The following is an 18,959-nucleotide window of genomic DNA, read 5'->3' as shown; positions in this document are numbered from 1 at the left end:
TGTTTGTGTGTTTCATGTTCATGTTTGTGTGTGTTTCATGTTTGTGTGTTTCATGTTTGTGTGTTTCATGTTTGTGTGTGTTTCATGTTCATGTTTGTGTGTTTCATGTTCATGTTTGTGTGTTTCATGTTCATGTTTGTGTGTGTTTCATGTTCATGTTTGTGTGTGTTTCATGTTCATGTTTGTTTGTGTTTCATGTTCATGTTTGTGTGTGTTTCATGTTCATGTTTGTGTGTTTCATGTTCATGTTTGTGTGTTTCATGTTCATGTTTGTGTGTGTTTCATGTTCATGTTTGTGTGTTTCATGTTCATGTTTGTGTGTGTTTCATGTTTGTGTGTTTCATGTTCATGTTTGTGTGTGTTTCATGTTTGTGTGTTTCATGTTCATGTTTGTGTGTTTCATGTTCATGTTTGTGTGTGTTTCATGTTCATGTTTGTTTGTGTTTCATGTTTGTGTGTGTTTCATGTTCATGTTTGTGTGTTTCATGTTCATGTGTTTCATGTTTGTGTGTGTTTCATGTTTGTGTGTTTCATGTTCATGTTTGTGTGTTTCATGTTCATGTTTGTGTGTGTTTCATGTTCATGTTTGTGTGTTTCATGTTCATGTTTGTGTGTTTCATGTTCATGTTTGTATGTGTTTCATGTTCATGTGTGTGTGTTTCATGTTTGTGTGTTTCATGTTTGTGTGTTTCATGTTCATGTTTGTGTGTTTCATGTTCATGTTTGTGTGTTTCATGTTCATGTTTGTGTGTTTCATGTTCATGTTTGTGTGTGTTTCATGTTTGTGTGTTTCATGTTCATGTTTGTGTGTTTCATGTTTGTGTGTTTCATGTTTGTGTGTGTTTCATGTTCATGTTTGTGTGTTTCATGTTCATGTTTGTGTGTTTCATGTTCATGTTTGTGTGTGTTTCATGTTTGTGTGTTTCATGTTCATGTTTGTGTGTTTCATGTTCATGTTTGTGTGTTTCATGTTTGTGTGATTCATGTTTGTGTGTGTTTCATGTTCATGTTTGTGTGTGTTTCATGTTCATGTTTGTGTGTTTCATGTTCATGTTTGTGTGTGTTTCATGTTCATGTTTGTGTGTTTCATGTTCATGTTTGTGTGTGTTTCATGCTCATGTTTGTGTGTGTTTCGTGTTCATGTTTTTGTGTTTCATGTTCATGTTCATGTTTGTTTCATGTTCATGTTTGTGTGTGTTTCATGTTTGTGTGTTTCATGTTCATGTTTGTGTGTTTCATGTTCATGTTTTTGTGTTTCATGTTCATGTTTTTGTGTTTCATGTTCATGTTTGTGTGTGTTTCATGTTCATGTTTGTGTGTGTTTCATGTTTGTGTGTGTTTCATGTTTGTGTGTTTCATGTTCATGTTTGTGTGTTTCATGTTCATGTGTTTCATGTTTGTGTGTGTTTCATGTTTGTGTGTTTCATGTTCATGTTTGTGTGTTTCATGTTCATGTTTGTGTGTGTTTCATGTTCATGTTTGTGTGTTTCATGTTCATGTTTGTGTGTTTCATGTTTGTGTGTTTCATGTTCATGTTTGTGTGTTTCATGTTCATGTTTGTGTGTGTTTCATGTTTGTGTGTTTCATGTTTGTGTGTTTCATGTTTGTGTGTGTTTCATGTTCGTGTTTGTGTGTTTCATGTTCATGTTTGTGTGTTTCATGTTCATGTTTGTGTGTGTTTCATGTTCATGTTTGTGTGTGTTTCATGTTCATGTTTGTTTGTGTTTCATGTTCATGTTTGTGTGTGTTTCATGTTCATGTTTGTGTGTTTCATGTTCATGTTTGTGTGTTTCATGTTCATGTGTGTGTGTGTTTCATATTCATGTTTGTGTGTGTTTCATGTTTGTGTGTGTTTTATCTTTGTGTGTTTCATGTTCATGTTTGTGTGTTTCATGTTCATGTTTGTGTGTTTCATGTTTGTGTGTTTCATGTTCATGTTTGTGTGTTTCATGTTCATGTTTGTGTGTTTCATGTTTGTGTGTGTTTCATGTTTGTGTGTTTCATGTTTGTGTGTGTTTTATGTTCATGTTTGTGTGTTTCATGTTCATGTTTGTGTGTGTTTCATGTTTGTGTGTGTTTTATCTTTGTGTGTTTCATGTTCATGTTTGTGTGTTTCATGTTCATGTTTGTGTGTTTCATGTTTGTGTGTTTCATGTTCATGTTTGTGTGTTTCATGTTCATGTTTGTGTGTTTCATGTTTGTGTGTTTCATGTTTGTGTGTTTCATGTTTGTGTGTTTCATGTTTGTGTGTTTCATGTTCATGTTTGTGTGTTTCATGTTCATGTTTGTGTGTTTCATGTTCATGTTTGTGTGTGTTTCATGTTCATGTTTGTGTGTTTCATGTTCATGTTTGTGTGTGTTTCATGTTCATGTTTGTGTGTTTCATGTTCATGTTTGTTTGTTTCATGTTCATGTTTGTGTGTTTCATGTTCATGTTTGTGTGTTTCATGTTCATGTTTGTGTGTGTTTCATGTTCATGTTTGTGTGTTTCATGTTCATGTTTGTGTGTGTTTCATGTTCATGTTTGTGTGTTTCATGTTCATGTTTGTGTGTGTTTCATGTTCATGTTTGTGTGTGTTTCATGTTCATGTTTGTGTGTTTCATGTTCATGTTTGTGTGTGTTTCATGTTCATGTTTTTGTGTTTCATGTTCATGTTTGTGTGTGTTTCATGTTTGTGTGTTTCATGTTCATGTTTGTGTGTTTCATGTTTGTGTGTTTCATGTTCTTGTTTGTGTGTTTCATGTTCATGTTTGTGAGTTTCATGTTCATGTTTGTGTGTGTTTCATGTTTGTGTGTGTTTCATGTTTGTGTGTTTCATGTTCATGTTTGTGTGTTTCATGTTCATGTGTTTCATGTTTGTGTGTGTTTCATGTTTGTGTGTTTCATGTTCATGTTTGTGTGTTTCATGTTCATGTTTGTGTGTGTTTCATGTTCATGTTTGTGTGTTTCATGTTCATGTTTGTGTGTTTCATGTTTGTGTGTTTCATGTTCATGTTTGTGTGTTTCATGTTCATGTTTGTGTGTGTTTCATGTTTGTGTGTTTCATGTTTGTGTGTTTCATGTTTGTGTGTGTTTCATGTTCATGTTTGTGTGTTTCATGTTCATGTTTGTGTGTTTCATGTTCATGTTTGTGTGTGTTTCATGTTCATGTTTGTGTGTGTTTCATGTTCATGTTTGTTTGTGTTTCATGTTCATGTTTGTGTGTGTTTCATGTTCATGTTTGTGTGTTTCATGTTCATGTTTGTGTGTTTCATGTTCATGTTTGTGTGTGTTTCATGTTCATGTTTGTGTGTTTCATGTTCATGTTTGTGTGTGTTTCATGTTTGTGTGTTTCATGTTCATGTTTGTGTGTGTTTCATGTTTGTGTGTTTCATGTTCATGTTTGTGTGTTTCATGTTCATGTTTGTGTGTGTTTCATGTTCATGTTTGTTTGTGTTTCATGTTTGTGTGTGTTTCATGTTCATGTTTGTGTGTTTCATGTTCATGTGTTTCATGTTTGTGTGTGTTTCATGTTTGTGTGTTTCATGTTCATGTTTGTGTGTTTCATGTTCATGTTTGTGTGTGTTTCATGTTCATGTTTGTGTGTTTCATGTTCATGTTTGTGTGTTTCATGTTCATGTTTGTATGTGTTTCATGTTCATGTGTGTGTGTTTCATGTTTGTGTGTTTCATGTTTGTGTGTTTCATGTTCATGTTTGTGTGTTTCATGTTTGTGTGTTTCATGTTCATGTTTGTGTGTTTCATGTTCATGTTTGTGTGTTTCATGTTCATGTTTGTGTGTTTCATGTTCATGTTTGTGTGTTTCATGTTTGTGTGTTTCATGTTCATGTTTGTGTGTTTCATGTTCATGTTTGTGTGTTTCATGTTTGTGTGTGTTTCATGTTTGTGTGTTTCATGTTTGTGTGTGTTTTATGTTCATGTTTGTGTGTTTCATGTTCATGTTTGTGTGTGTTTCATGTTTGTGTGTGTTTTATCTTTGTGTGTTTCATGTTCATGTTTGTGTGTTTCATGTTCATGTTTGTGTGTTTCATGTTTGTGTGTTTCATGTTCATGTTTGTGTGTTTCATGTTCATGTTTGTGTGTTTCATGTTTGTGTGTTTCATGTTTGTGTGTTTCATGTTTGTGTGTTTCATGTTCATGTTTGTGTGTTTCATGTTCATGTTTGTGTGTGTTTCATGTTCATGTTTGTGTGTTTCATGTTCATGTTTGTGTGTGTTTCATGTTCATGTTTGTGTGTTTCATGTTCATGTTTGTGTGTGTTTCATGTTCATGTTTGTGTGTGTTTCATGTTCATGTTTGTGTGTGTTTCATGTTCATGTTTGTGTGTTTCATGTTCATGTTTGTGTGTGTTTCATGTTCATGTTTTTGTGTTTCATGTTCATGTTTGTGTGTGTTTCATGTTTGTGTGTTTCATGTTCATGTTTGTGTGTTTCATGTTTGTGTGTTTCATGTTCTTGTTTGTGTGTTTCATGTTCATGTTTGTGTGTTTCATGTTCATGTTTGTTTGTGTTTCATGTTTGTGTGTGTTTCATGTTTGTGTGTTTCATGTTCATGTTTGTGTGTTTCATGTTCATGTGTTTCATGTTTGTGTGTGTTTCATGTTTGTGTGTTTCATGTTCATGTTTGTGTGTTTCATGTTCATGTTTGTGTGTGTTTCATGTTCATGTTTGTGTGTTTCATGTTCATGTTTGTGTGTTTCATGTTTGTGTGTTTCATGTTCATGTTTGTGTGTTTCATGTTCATGTTTGTGTGTGTTTCATGTTTGTGTGTTTCATGTTTGTGTGTTTCATGTTTGTGTGTGTTTCATGTTCATGTTTGTGTGTTTCATGTTCATGTTTGTGTGTTTCATGTTCATGTTTGTGTGTGTTTCATGTTCATGTTTGTGTGTGTTTCATGTTCATGTTTGTTTGTGTTTCATGTTCATGTTTGTGTGTGTTTCATGTTCATGTTTGTGTGTTTCATGTTCATGTTTGTGTGTTTCATGTTCATGTTTGTGTGTGTTTCATGTTCATGTTTGTGTGTTTCATGTTCATGTTTGTGTGTGTTTCATGTTTGTGTGTTTCATGTTCATGTTTGTGTGTGTTTCATGTTTGTGTGTTTCATGTTCATGTTTGTGTGTTTCATGTTCATGTTTGTGTGTGTTTCATGTTCATGTTTGTTTGTGTTTCATGTTTGTGTGTGTTTCATGTTCATGTTTGTGTGTTTCATGTTCATGTGTTTCATGTTTGTGTGTGTTTCATGTTTGTGTGTTTCATGTTCATGTTTGTGTGTTTCATGTTCATGTGTTTCATGTTTGTGTGTGTTTAATGTTTGTGTGTTTCATGTTCTTGTTTGTGTGTTTCATGTTCATGTTTGTGTGTTTCATGTTCATGTTTGTTTGTGTTTCATGTTTGTGTGTGTTTCATGTTTGTGTGTTTCATGTTCATGTTTGTGTGTTTCATGTTCATGTGTTTCATGTTTGTGTGTGTTTCATGTTTGTGTGTTTCATGTTCATGTTTGTGTGTTTCATGTTCATGTTTGTGTGTGTTTCATGTTCATGTTTGTGTGTTTCATGTTCATGTTTTTGTGTTTCATGTTTGTGTGTTTCATGTTCATGTTTGTGTGTTTCATGTTCATGTTTGTGTGTGTTTCATGTTTGTGTGTTTCATGTTTGTGTGTTTCATGTTTGTGTGTGTTTCATGTTCATGTTTGTGTGTTTCATGTTCATGTTTGTGTGTTTCATGTTCATGTTTGTGTGTGTTTCATGTTCATGTTTGTGTGTGTTTCATGTTCATGTTTGTTTGTGTTTCATGTTCATGTTTGTGTGTGTTTCATGTTCATGTTTGTGTGTTTCATGTTCATGTTTGTGTGTTTCATGTTCATGTTTGTGTGTGTTTCATGTTCATGTTTGTGTGTTTCATGTTCATGTTTGTGTGTGTTTCATGTTTGTGTGTTTCATGTTCATGTTTGTGTGTGTTTCATGTTTGTGTGTTTCATGTTCATGTTTGTGTGTTTCATGTTCATGTTTGTGTGTGTTTCATGTTCATGTTTGTTTGTGTTTCATGTTTGTGTGTGTTTCATGTTCATGTTTGTGTGTTTCATGTTCATGTGTTTCATGTTTGTGTGTGTTTCATGTTTGTGTGTTTCATGTTCATGTTTGTGTGTTTCATGTTCATGTTTGTGTGTGTTTCATGTTCATGTTTGTGTGTTTCATGTTCATGTTTGTGTGTTTCATGTTCATGTTTGTATGTGTTTCATGTTCATGTGTGTGTGTTTCATGTTTGTGTGTTTCATGTTTGTGTGTTTCATGTTCATGTTTGTGTGTTTCATGTTCATGTTTGTGTGTTTCATGTTCATGTTTGTGTGTTTCATGTTCATGTTTGTGTGTGTTTCATGTTTGTGTGTTTCATGTTCATGTTTGTGTGTTTCATGTTTGTGTGTTTCATGTTTGTGTGTGTTTCATGTTCATGTTTGTGTGTTTCATGTTCATGTTTGTGTGTTTCATGTTCATGTTTGTGTGTGTTTCATGTTTGTGTGTTTCATGTTCATGTTTGTGTGTTTCATGTTCATGTTTGTGTGTTTCATGTTTGTGTGATTCATGTTTGTGTGTGTTTCATGTTCATGTTTGTGTGTGTTTCATGTTCATGTTTGTGTGTTTCATGTTCATGTTTGTGTGTGTTTCATGTTCATGTTTGTGTGTTTCATGTTCATGTTTGTGTGTGTTTCATGCTCATGTTTGTGTGTGTTTCGTGTTCATGTTTTTGTGTTTCATGTTCATGTTCATGTTTGTTTCATGTTCATGTTTGTGTGTGTTTCATGTTTGTGTGTTTCATGTTCATGTTTGTGTGTTTCATGTTCATGTTTTTGTGTTTCATGTTCATGTTTTTGTGTTTCATGTTCATGTTTGTGTGTGTTTCATGTTCATGTTTGTGTGTGTTTCATGTTTGTGTGTGTTTCATGTTTGTGTGTTTCATGTTCATGTTTGTGTGTTTCATGTTCATGTGTTTCATGTTTGTGTGTGTTTCATGTTTGTGTGTTTCATGTTCATGTTTGTGTGTTTCATGTTCATGTTTGTGTGTGTTTCATGTTCATGTTTGTGTGTTTCATGTTCATGTTTGTGTGTTTCATGTTTGTGTGTTTCATGTTCATGTTTGTGTGTTTCATGTTCATGTTTGTGTGTGTTTCATGTTTGTGTGTTTCATGTTTGTGTGTTTCATGTTTGTGTGTGTTTCATGTTCGTGTTTGTGTGTTTCATGTTCATGTTTGTGTGTTTCATGTTCATGTTTGTGTGTGTTTCATGTTCATGTTTGTGTGTGTTTCATGTTCATGTTTGTTTGTGTTTCATGTTCATGTTTGTGTGTGTTTCATGTTCATGTTTGTGTGTTTCATGTTCATGTTTGTGTGTTTCATGTTCATGTTTGTGTGTGTTTCATGTTCATGTTTGTGTGTTTCATGTTCATGTTTGTGTGTGTTTCATGTTTGTGTGTTTCATGTTCATGTTTGTGTGTGTTTCATGTTTGTGTGTTTCATGTTCATGTTTGTGTGTTTCATGTTCATGTTTGTGTGTGTTTCATGTTCATGTTTGTTTGTGTTTCATGTTTGTGTGTGTTTCATGTTCATGTTTGTGTGTTTCATGTTCATGTGTTTCATGTTTGTGTGTGTTTCATGTTTGTGTGTTTCATGTTCATGTTTGTGTGTTTCATGTTCATGTTTGTGTGTGTTTCATGTTCATGTTTGTGTGTTTCATGTTCATGTTTGTGTGTTTCATGTTCATGTTTGTATGTGTTTCATGTTCATGTGTGTGTGTTTCATGTTTGTGTGTTTCATGTTTGTGTGTTTCATGTTCATGTTTGTGTGTTTCATGTTTGTGTGTTTCATGTTCATGTTTGTGTGTTTCATGTTCATGTTTGTGTGTTTCATGTTCATGTTTGTGTGTTTCATGTTCATGTTTGTGTGTTTCATGTTTGTGTGTTTCATGTTCATGTTTGTGTGTTTCATGTTCATGTTTGTGTGTTTCATGTTTGTGTGTGTTTCATGTTTGTGTGTTTCATGTTTGTGTGTGTTTTATGTTCATGTTTGTGTGTTTCATGTTCATGTTTGTGTGTGTTTCATGTTTGTGTGTGTTTTATCTTTGTGTGTTTCATGTTCATGTTTGTGTGTTTCATGTTCATGTTTGTGTGTTTCATGTTTGTGTGTTTCATGTTCATGTTTGTGTGTTTCATGTTCATGTTTGTGTGTTTCATGTTTGTGTGTTTCATGTTTGTGTGTTTCATGTTTGTGTGTTTCATGTTCATGTTTGTGTGTTTCATGTTCATGTTTGTGTGTGTTTCATGTTCATGTTTGTGTGTTTCATGTTCATGTTTGTGTGTTTCATGTTCATGTTTGTGTGTGTTTCATGTTCATGTTTGTGTGTTTCATGTTCATGTTTGTGTGTTTCATGTTTGTGTGTTTCATGTTCATGTTTGTGTGTTTCATGTTCATGTTTGTGTGTTTCATGTTTGTGTGTTTCATGTTTGTGTGTTTCATGTTTGTGTGTTTCATGTTTGTGTGTTTCATGTTTGTGTGTTTCATGTTCATGTTTGTGTGTTTCATGTTCATGTTTGTGTGTGTTTCATGTTCATGTTTGTGTGTTTCATGTTCATGTTTGTGTGTGTTTCATGTTCATGTTTGTGTGTTTCATGTTCATGTTTGTTTGTTTCATGTTCATGTTTGTGTGTTTCATGTTCATGTTTGTGTGTTTCATGTTCATGTTTGTGTGTGTTTCATGTTCATGTTTGTGTGTTTCATGTTCATGTTTGTGTGTGTTTCATGTTCATGTTTGTGTGTTTCATGTTCATGTTTGTGTGTGTTTCATGTTCATGTTTGTGTGTGTTTCATGTTCATGTTTGTGTGTTTCATGTTCATGTTTGTGTGTGTTTCATGTTTGTGTGTTTCATGTTCATGTTTGTGTGTGTTTCATGTTTGTGTGTTTCATGTTCATGTTTGTGTGTTTCATGTTTGTGTGTTTCATGTTCTTGTTTGTGTGTTTCATGTTCATGTTTGTGTGTTTCATGTTCATGTTTGTGTGTGTTTCATGTTTGTGTGTGTTTCATGTTTGTGTGTTTCATGTTCATGTTTGTGTGTTTCATGTTCATGTGTTTCATGTTTGTGTGTGTTTCATGTTTGTGTGTTTCATGTTCATGTTTGTGTGTTTCATGTTCATGTTTGTGTGTGTTTCATGTTCATGTTTGTGTGTTTCATGTTCATGTTTGTGTGTTTCATGTTTGTGTGTTTCATGTTCATGTTTGTGTGTTTCATGTTCATGTTTGTGTGTGTTTCATGTTTGTGTGTTTCATGTTTGTGTGTTTCATGTTTGTGTGTGTTTCATGTTCATGTTTGTGTGTTTCATGTTCATGTTTGTGTGTTTCATGTTCATGTTTGTGTGTGTTTCATGTTCATGTTTGTGTGTGTTTCATGTTCATGTTTGTTTGTGTTTCATGTTCATGTTTGTGTGTGTTTCATGTTCATGTTTGTGTGTTTCATGTTCATGTTTGTGTGTTTCATGTTCATGTTTGTGTGTGTTTCATGTTCATGTTTGTGTGTTTCATGTTCATGTTTGTGTGTGTTTCATGTTTGTGTGTTTCATGTTCATGTTTGTGTGTGTTTCATGTTTGTGTGTTTCATGTTCATGTTTGTGTGTTTCATGTTCATGTTTGTGTGTGTTTCATGTTCATGTTTGTTTGTGTTTCATGTTTGTGTGTGTTTCATGTTCATGTTTGTGTGTTTCATGTTCATGTGTTTCATGTTTGTGTGTGTTTCATGTTTGTGTGTTTCATGTTCATGTTTGTGTGTTTCATGTTCATGTTTGTGTGTGTTTCATGTTCATGTTTGTGTGTTTCATGTTCATGTTTGTGTGTTTCATGTTCATGTTTGTATGTGTTTCATATTCATGTGTGTGTGTTTCATGTTTGTGTGTTTCATGTTTGTGTGTTTCATGTTCATGTTTGTGTGTTTCATGTTTGTGTGTTTCATGTTCATGTTTGTGTGTTTCATGTTCATGTTTGTGTGTTTCATGTTCATGTTTGTGTGTTTCATGTTCATGTTTGTGTGTTTCATGTTTGTGTGTTTCATGTTCATGTTTGTGTGTTTCATGTTCATGTTTGTGTGTTTCATGTTTGTGTGTGTTTCATGTTTGTGTGTTTCATGTTTGTGTGTGTTTTATGTTCATGTTTGTGTGTTTCATGTTCATGTTTGTGTATGTTTCATGTTTGTGTGTGTTTTATCTTTGTGTGTTTCATGTTCATGTTTGTGTGTTTCATGTTCATGTTTGTGTGTTTCATGTTTGTGTGTTTCATGTTCATGTTTGTGTGTTTCATGTTCATGTTTGTGTGTTTCATGTTTGTGTGTTTCATGTTTGTGTGTTTCATGTTTGTGTGTTTCATGTTCATGTTTGTGTGTTTCATGTTCATGTTTGTGTGTGTTTCATGTTCATGTTTGTGTGTTTCATGTTCATGTTTGTGTGTGTTTCATGTTCATGTTTGTGTGTTTCATGTTCATGTTTGTGTGTGTTTCATGTTCATGTTTGTGTGTGTTTCATGTTCATGTTTGTGTGTGTTTCATGTTCATGTTTGTGTGTTTCATGTTCATGTTTGTGTGTGTTTCATGTTCATGTTTTTGTGTTTCATGTTCATGTTTGTGTGTGTTTCATGTTTGTGTGTTTCATGTTCATGTTTGTGTGTTTCATGTTTGTGTGTTTCATGTTCTTGTTTGTGTGTTTCATGTTCATGTTTGTGTGTTTCATGTTCATGTTTGTTTGTGTTTCATGTTTGTGTGTGTTTCATGTTTGTGTGTTTCATGTTCATGTTTGTGTGTTTCATGTTCATGTGTTTCATGTTTGTGTGTGTTTCATGTTTGTGTGTTTCATGTTCATGTTTGTGTGTTTCATGTTCATGTTTGTGTGTGTTTCATGTTCATGTTTGTGTGTTTCATGTTCATGTTTGTGTGTTTCATGTTTGTGTGTTTCATGTTCATGTTTGTGTGTTTCATGTTCATGTTTGTATGTGTTTCATGTTTGTGTGTTTCATGTTTGTGTGTTTCATGTTTGTGTGTGTTTCATGTTCATGTTTGTGTGTTTCATGTTCATGTTTGTGTGTTTCATGTTCATGTTTGTGTGTGTTTCATGTTCATGTTTGTGTGTGTTTCATGTTCATGTTTGTTTGTGTTTCATGTTCATGTTTGTGTGTGTTTCATGTTCATGTTTGTGTGTTTCATGTTCATGTTTGTGTGTTTCATGTTCATGTTTGTGTGTGTTTCATGTTCATGTTTGTGTGTTTCATGTTCATGTTTGTGTGTGTTTCATGTTTGTGTGTTTCATGTTCATGTTTGTGTGTGTTTCATGTTTGTGTGTTTCATGTTCATGTTTGTGTGTTTCATGTTCATGTTTGTGTGTGTTTCATGTTCATGTTTGTTTGTGTTTCATGTTTGTGTGTGTTTCATGTTCATGTTTGTGTGTTTCATGTTCATGTGTTTCATGTTTGTGTGTGTTTCATGTTTGTGTGTTTCATGTTCATGTTTGTGTGTTTCATGTTCATGTGTTTCATGTTTGTGTGTGTTTAATGTTTGTGTGTTTCATGTTCTTGTTTGTGTGTTTCATGTTCATGTTTGTGTGTTTCATGTTCATGTTTGTTTGTGTTTCATGTTTGTGTGTGTTTCATGTTTGTGTGTTTCATGTTCATGTTTGTGTGTTTCATGTTCATGTGTTTCATGTTTGTGTGTGTTTCATGTTTGTGTGTTTCATGTTCATGTTTGTGTGTTTCATGTTCATGTTTGTGTGTGTTTCATGTTCATGTTTGTGTGTTTCATGTTCATGTTTGTGTGTTTCATGTTTGTGTGTTTCATGTTCATGTTTGTGTGTTTCATGTTCATGTTTGTGTGTGTTTCATGTTTGTGTGTTTCATGTTTGTGTGTTTCATGTTTGTGTGTGTTTCATGTTCATGTTTGTGTGTTTCATGTTCATGTTTGTGTGTTTCATGTTCATGTTTGTGTGTGTTTCATGTTCATGTTTGTGTGTGTTTCATGTTCATGTTTGTTTGTGTTTCATGTTCATGTTTGTGTGTGTTTCATGTTCATGTTTTTGTGTTTCATGTTCATGTTTGTGTGTTTCATGTTCATGTTTGTGTGTGTTTCATGTTCATGTTTGTGTGTTTCATGTTCATGTTTGTGTGTGTTTCATGTTTGTGTGTTTCATGTTCATGTTTGTGTGTGTTTCATGTTTGTGTGTTTCATGTTCATGTTTGTGTGTTTCATGTTCATGTTTGTGTGTGTTTCATGTTCATGTTTGTTTGTGTTTCATGTTTGTGTGTGTTTCATGTTCATGTTTGTGTGTTTCATGTTCATGTGTTTCATGTTTGTGTGTGTTTCATGTTTGTGTGTTTCATGTTCATGTTTGTGTGTTTCATGTTCATGTTTGTGTGTGTTTCATGTTCATGTTTGTGTGTTTCATGTTCATGTTTGTGTGTTTCATGTTCATGTTTGTATGTGTTTCATGTTCATGTGTGTGTGTTTCATGTTTGTGTGTTTCATGTTTGTGTGTTTCATGTTCATGTTTGTGTGTTTCATGTTCATGTTTGTGTGTTTCATGTTCATGTTTGTGTGTTTCATGTTCATGTTTGTGTGTGTTTCATGTTTGTGTGTTTCATGTTCATGTTTGTGTGTTTCATGTTTGTGTGTTTCATGTTTGTGTGTGTTTCATGTTCATGTTTGTGTGTTTCATGTTCATGTTTGTGTGTTTCATGTTCATGTTTGTGTGTGTTTCATGTTTGTGTGTTTCATGTTCATGTTTGTGTGTTTCATGTTCATGTTTGTGTGTTTCATGTTTGTGTGATTCATGTTTGTGTGTGTTTCATGTTCATGTTTGTGTGTGTTTCATGTTCATGTTTGTGTGTTTCATGTTCATGTTTGTGTGTGTTTCATGTTCATGTTTGTGTGTTTCATGTTCATGTTTGTGTGTGTTTCATGCTCATGTTTGTGTGTGTTTCGTGTTCATGTTTTTGTGTTTCATGTTCATGTTTGTTTCATGTTCATGTTTGTGTGTGTTTCATGTTTGTGTGTTTCATGTTCATGTTTGTGTGTTTCATGTTCATGTTTTTGTGTTTCATGTTCATGTTTTTGTGTTTCATGTTCATGTTTGTGTGTGTTTCATGTTTGTGTGTGTTTCATGTTTGTGTGTTTCATGTTCATGTTTGTGTGTTTCATGTTCATGTGTTTCATGTTTGTGTGTGTTTCATGTTTGTGTGTTTCATGTTCATGTTTGTGTGTTTCATGTTCATGTTTGTGTGTGTTTCATGTTCATGTTTGTGTGTTTCATGTTCATGTTTGTGTGTTTCATGTTTGTGTGTTTCATGTTCATGTTTGTGTGTTTCATGTTCATGTTTGTGTGTGTTTCATGTTTGTGTGTTTCATGTTTGTGTGTTTCATGTTTGTGTGTGTTTCATGTTCATGTTTGTGTGTTTCATGTTCATGTTTGTGTGTTTCATGTTCATGTTTGTGTGTGTTTCATGTTCATGTTTGTGTGTGTTTCATGTTCATGTTTGTTTGTGTTTCATGTTCATGTTTGTGTGTGTTTCATGTTCATGTTTGTGTGTTTCATTGTCTGACTTCATCGCCACCACAGACATTGTCTGACTCCATCGCCACCACAGACATTGTTGATTCATTTCTCCCTGTGGCCCTCAGAGGCAACTGTTGTTGTGATTTTGGGCCTTACAAAAATAAATTGATTTGATTTGATTTGATTTGATTTGTTTCATGTTCATGTTTGTGTGTTTCATGTTCATGTTTGTGTGTGTTTCATGTTCATGTTTGTGTGTTTCATGTTCATGTTTGTGTGTGTTTCATGTTTGTGTGTTTCATGTTCATGTTTGTGTGTGTTTCATGTTTGTGTGTTTCATGTTCATGTTTGTGTGTTTCATGTTCATGTTTGTGTGTGTTTCATGTTCATGTTTGTTTGTGTTTCATGTTTGTGTGTGTTTCATGTTCATGTTTGTGTGTTTCATGTTCATGTGTTTCATGTTTGTGTGTGTTTCATGTTTGTGTGTTTCATGTTCATGTTTGTGTGTTTCATGTTCATGTTTGTGTGTGTTTCATGTTCATGTTTGTGTGTTTCATGTTCATGTTTGTGTGTTTCATGTTCATGTTTGTATGTGTTTCATGTTCATGTGTGTGTGTTTCATGTTTGTGTGTTTCATGTTTGTGTGTTTCATGTTCATGTTTGTGTGTTTCATGTTTGTGTGTTTCATGTTCATGTTTGTGTGTTTCATGTTCATGTTTGTGTGTTTCATGTTCATGTTTGTGTGTTTCATGTTCATGTTTGTGTGTTTCATGTTTGTGTGTTTCATGTTCATGTTTGTGTGTTTCATGTTCATGTTTGTGTGTTTCATGTTTGTGTGTGTTTCATGTTTGTGTGTTTCATGTTTGTGTGTGTTTTATGTTCATGTTTGTGTGTTTCATGTTCATGTTTGTGTGTGTTTCATGTTTGTGTGTGTTTTATCTTTGTGTGTTTCATGTTCATGTTTGTGTGTTTCATGTTCATGTTTGTGTGTTTCATGTTTGTGTGTTTCATGTTCATGTTTGTGTGTTTCATGTTCATGTTTGTGTGTTTCATGTTTGTGTGTTTCATGTTTGTGTGTTTCATGTTTGTGTGTTTCATGTTCATGTTTGTGTGTTTCATGTTCATGTTTGTGTGTGTTTCATGTTCATGTTTGTGTGTTTCATGTTCATGTTTGTGTGTGTTTCATGTTCATGTTTGTGTGTTTCATGTTCATGTTTGTGTGTGTTTCATGTTCATGTTTGTGTGTGTTTCATGTTCATGTTTGTGTGTGTTTCATGTTCATGTTTGTGTGTTTCATGTTCATGTTTGTGTGTGTTTCATGTTCATGTTTTTGTGTTTCATGTTCATGTTTGTGTGTGTTTCATGTTTGTGTGTTTCATGTTCATGTTTGTGTGTTTCATGTTTGTGTGTTTCATGTTCTTGTTTGTGTGTTTCATGTTCATGTTTGTGTGTTTCATGTTCATGTTTGTTTGTGTTTCATGTTTGTGTGTGTTTCATGTTTGTGTGTTTCATGTTCATGTTTGTGTGTTTCATGTTCATGTGTTTCATGTTTGTGTGTGTTTCATGTTTGTGTGTTTCATGTTCATGTTTGTGTGTTTCATGTTCATGTTTGTGTGTGTTTCATGTTCATGTTTGTGTGTTTCATGTTCATGTTTGTGTGTTTCATGTTTGTGTGTTTCATGTTCATGTTTGTGTGTTTCATGTTCATGTTTGTGTGTGTTTCATGTTTGTGTGTTTCATGTTTGTGTGTTTCATGTTTGTGTGTGTTTCATGTTCATGTTTGTGTGTTTCATGTTCATGTTTGTGTGTTTCATGTTCATGTTTGTGTGTGTTTCATGTTCATGTTTGTGTGTGTTTCATGTTCATGTTTGTTTGTGTTTCATGTTCATGTTTGTGTGTGTTTCATGTTCATGTTTGTGTGTTTCATGTTCATGTTTGTGTGTTTCATGTTCATGTTTGTGTGTGTTTCATGTTCATGTTTGTGTGTTTCATGTTCATGTTTGTGTGTGTTTCATGTTTGTGTGTTTCATGTTCATGTTTGTGTGTGTTTCATGTTTGTGTGTTTCATGTTCATGTTTGTGTGTTTCATGTTCATGTTTGTGTGTGTTTCATGTTCATGTTTGTTTGTGTTTCATGTTTGTGTGTGTTTCATGTTCATGTTTGTGTGTTTCATGTTCATGTGTTTCATGTTTGTGTGTGTTTCATGTTTGTGTGTTTCATGTTCATGTTTGTGTGTTTCATGTTCATGTGTTTCATGTTTGTGTGTGTTTAATGTTTGTGTGTTTCATGTTCTTGTTTGTGTGTTTCATGTTCATGTTTGTGTGTTTCATGTTCATGTTTGTTTGTGTTTCATGTTTGTGTGTGTTTCATGTTTGTGTGTTTCATGTTCATGTTTGTGTGTTTCATGTTCATGTGTTTCATGTTTGTGTGTGTTTCATGTTTGTGTGTTTCATGTTCATGTTTGTGTGTTTCATGTTCATGTTTGTGTGTGTTTCATGTTCATGTTTGTGTGTTTCATGTTCATGTTTGTGTGTTTCATGTTTGTGTGTTTCATGTTCATGTTTGTGTGTTTCATGTTCATGTTTGTGTGTGTTTCATGTTTGTGTGTTTCATGTTTGTGTGTTTCATGTTTGTGTGTGTTTCATGTACATGTTTGTGTGTTTCATGTTCATGTTTGTGTGTTTCATGTTCATGTTTGTGTGTGTTTCATGTTCATGTTTGTGTGTGTTTCATGTTCATGTTTGTTTGTGTTTCATGTTCATGTTTGTGTGTGTTTCATGTTCATGTTTGTGTGTTTCATGTTCATGTTTGTGTGTTTCATGTTCATGTTTGTGTGTGTTTTGTGTTCATGTTTGTGTGTTTCATGTTCATGTTTGTGTGTGTTTCATGTTTGTGTGTTTCATGTTCATGTTTGTGTGTGTTTCATGTTTGTGTGTTTCATGTTCATGTTTGTGTGTTTCATGTTCATGTTTGTGTGTGTTTCATGTTCATGTTTGTTTGTGTTTCATGTTTGTGTGTGTTTCATGTTCATGTTTGTGTGTTTCATGTTCATGTGTTTCATGTTTGTGTGTGTTTCATGTTTGTGTGTTTCATGTTCATGTTTGTGTGTTTCATGTTCATGTTTGTGTATGTTTCATGTTCATGTTTGTGTGTTTCATGTTCATGTGTGTGTGTTTCATGTTTGTGTGTTTCATGTTTGTGTGTTTCATGTTCATGTTTGTGTGTTTCATGTTCATGTTTGTGTGTTTCATGTTCATGTTTGTGTGTTTCATGTTCATGTTTGTGTGTGTTTCATGTTTGTGTGTTTCATGTTCATGTTTGTGTGTTTCATGTTTGTGTGTTTCATGTTTGTGTGTGTTTCATGTTCATGTTTGTGTGTTTCATGTTCATGTTTGTGTGTTTCATGTTCATGTTTGTGTGTGTTTCATGTTTGTGTGTTTCATGTTCATGTTTGTGTGTTTCATGTTCATGTTTGTGTGTTTCATGTTTGTGTGATTCATGTTTGTGTGTGTTTCATGTTCATGTTTGTGTGTGTTTCATGTTCATGTTTGTGTGTTTCATGTTCATGTTTGTGTGTGTTTCATGTTCATGTTTGTGTGTTTCATGTTCATGTTTGTGTGTGTTTCATGCTCATGTTTGTGTGTGTTTCATGTTCATGTTTTTGTGTTTCATGTTCATGTTCATGTTTGTTTCATGTTCATGTTTGTGTGTGTTTCATGTTTGTGTGTTTCATGTTCATGTTTGTGTGTTTCATGTTCATGTTTTTGTGTTTCATGTTCATGTTTTTGTGTTTCATGTTCATGTTTGTGTGTGTTTCATGTTCATGTTTGTGTGTGTTTCATGTTTGTGTGTGTTTCATGTTTGTGTGTTTCATGTTCATGTTTGTGTGTTTCATGTTCATGTGTTTCATGTTTGTGTGTGTTTCATGTTTGTGTGTTTCATGTTCATGTTTGTGTGTTTCATGTTCATGTTTGTGTGTGTTTCATGTTCATGTTTGTGTGTGTTTCATGTTCATGTTTGTGTGTTTCATGTTCATGTTTGTGTGTTTCATGTTTGTGTGTTTCATGTTTGTGTGTTTCATGTTCATGTTTGTGTGTTTCATGTTTGTGTGTTTCATGTTTGTGTGTTTCATGTTTGTGTGTTTCATGTTTGTGTGTGTTTCATGTTCATGTTTGTGTGTTTCATGTTCATGTTTGTGTGTTTCATGTTCATGTTTGTGTGTGTTTCATGTTCATGTTTGTGTGTGTTTCATGTTCATGTTTGTGTGTGTTTCATGTTCATGTTTGTGTGTTTCATGTTCATGTTTGTGTGTGTTTCATGTTCATGTTTGTGTGTGTTTCATGTTTGTGTGTTTCATGTTCATGTTTGTGTGTGTTTCATGTTCATGTTTGTGTGTTTCATGTTCATGTTTGTGTGTGTTTCATGTTCATGTTTGTGTGTGTTTCATGTTTGTGTGTTTCATGTTCATGTTTGTGTGTTTCATGTTCATGTTTGTGTGTGTTTCATGTTTGTGTGTGTTTCATGTTCATGTTTGTGTGTTTCATGTTCATGTGTTTCATGTTTGTGTGTGTTTCATGTTTGTGTGTTTCATGTTCATGTTTGTGTGTTTCATGTTCATGTTTGTTTGTGTTTCATGTTTGTGTGTGTTTCATGTTCATGTTTGTGTGTTTCATGTTCATGTGTTTCATGTTTGTGTGTGTTTCATGTTTGTGTGTTTCATGTTCATGTTTGTGTGTTTCATGTTCATGTTTGTGTGTGTTTCATGTTCATGTTTGTGTGTTTCATGTTCATGTTTGTGTGTTTCATGTTCATGTTTGTATGTGTTTCATGTTCATGTGTGTGTGTTTCATGTTTGTGTGTTTCATGTTTGTGTGTTTCATGTTCATGTTTGTGTGTTTCATGTTCATGTTTGTGTGTTTCATGTTCATGTTTGTGTGTTTCATGTTCATGTTTGTGTGTGTTTCATGTTTGTGTGTTTCATGTTCATGTTTGTGTGTTTCATGTTTGTGTGTTTCATGTTTGTGTGTGTTTCATGTTCATGTTTGTGTGTTTCATGTTCATGTTTGTGTGTTTCATGTTCATGTTTGTGTGTTTCATGTTCATGTTTGTGTGTTTCATGTTTGTGTGTTTCATGTTTGTGTGTTTCATGTTCATGTTTGTGTGTTTCATGTTTGTGTGTTTCATGTTTGTGTGTGTTTCATGTTCATGTTTGTGTGTTTCATGTTCATGTTTGTGTGTTTCATGTTCATGTTTGTGTGTTTCATGTTCATGTTTGTGTGTTTCATGTTTGTGTGTTTCATGTTCATGTTTGTGTGTTTCATGTGTTACACTGGGACAAAGTGTGTTTCAGCCTCTTCTGTCCAAACACGTCAGTTCAGTCTAAACTACAAAG

This window comes from Eucyclogobius newberryi, unplaced genomic scaffold (genome assembly GCF_026437365.1).
Source record: "Eucyclogobius newberryi isolate DKJ021-1_F unplaced genomic scaffold, fEucNew1.0.hap1 SCAF_4, whole genome shotgun sequence".
NCBI classification, from domain to species: Eukaryota; Metazoa; Chordata; class Actinopteri; order Gobiiformes; family Gobiidae; genus Eucyclogobius; species Eucyclogobius newberryi.
The sequence above is the reverse complement of the archived record's forward strand: the minus strand, read 5'-3'. Positions refer to the sequence as shown.